Source organism: Phytophthora parasitica, assembly GCF_000247585.1.
Source record: "Phytophthora parasitica INRA-310 unplaced genomic scaffold supercont2.54, whole genome shotgun sequence".
NCBI lineage: Eukaryota > Oomycota > Peronosporomycetes > Peronosporales > Peronosporaceae > Phytophthora > Phytophthora nicotianae.
Window position 1 is genome coordinate 435575 of NW_008649040.1, and position 1049 is coordinate 436623.

Consider the following 1049-nt stretch of genomic DNA (forward strand, 5'->3'; position numbering starts at 1 on the left):
TAGTGTGCAGCTTTGGAAATGCTGGTTTCACCACGCATAACGCGGTTATAACGATGATACTGGAGTTTTTATACAGGCCACTACGCGGGATTTTTCTCCGAAGTTAGATGATGGTAGTGACCCGTGTGTAGAACAGAATAGTGTCCTCTACTGCAATAGCTCTGCTATCCGGTAAAGATTCGACATCTGCAAATCCGAGTCATGAGAATTGAGACGTAAGCATCTTTCTGGATCACATTAGAGATCATAGTGAAAAAAAAGTATAGTGTTAGTCGTGGGTAACAGCAGCCAACAGAGGGACGAATATCTAACGGACATTTTTACAAGAGAGATTCTGCTTCTCAGAGTCGCCTGTCGATGTGGTTTAAGCCGTTGCTTGAAAACATTATTCTGTAGCTCTACCAAACAGAGCCCAATAACACAGCTTTTGTATTCGACGGGTCCATCGGATGCGGTAGTGTTTGGCCGGCTAGAATCAAGAGAGCCGAGCTATCCACATCGCATCATTATCTAAGCTGCAGCTCACAGTCGCTAGTAACATTGAAAATATTCAACTAGCTGCTTAGCAACAATATCCTGGAGCACGCTGATCTTTGCCACTACTCAACCTCAATGAAGTACTCGATCGCATAACGTTACTGAAGAGATTCTTCGGTCCAGTTGTATATTGAGCACAGCGTACTGGACCTTAGTGCAATACGGAGCATTTTCGCTCGTATTCCTCTTCGTGTTCATTTTTGTTAATAATAGTATAGTATTTCTATAAACCACTGCATTTGATATTGCAACTGTAACTGATTAACGTAAAAGCAGTGTGCTTAGTAAGCACTGCTTACATGACAGTGATCCTGAATTATGTACATGTGCGTGGGCTCAGCTGTGCCGAATCAGTAGCAGAGGAACCAGTGCGATTTGCATGAGAGTGAACGCGATTAATGTTTGAGCAGTTTTTGTCAATACTACCAGCAAGGGAAAATGATACATATTCCACTATGGTCAACGTGTGCTAATCATAATGTGAGCAGTCATAACATTCAGTCTGCATAATC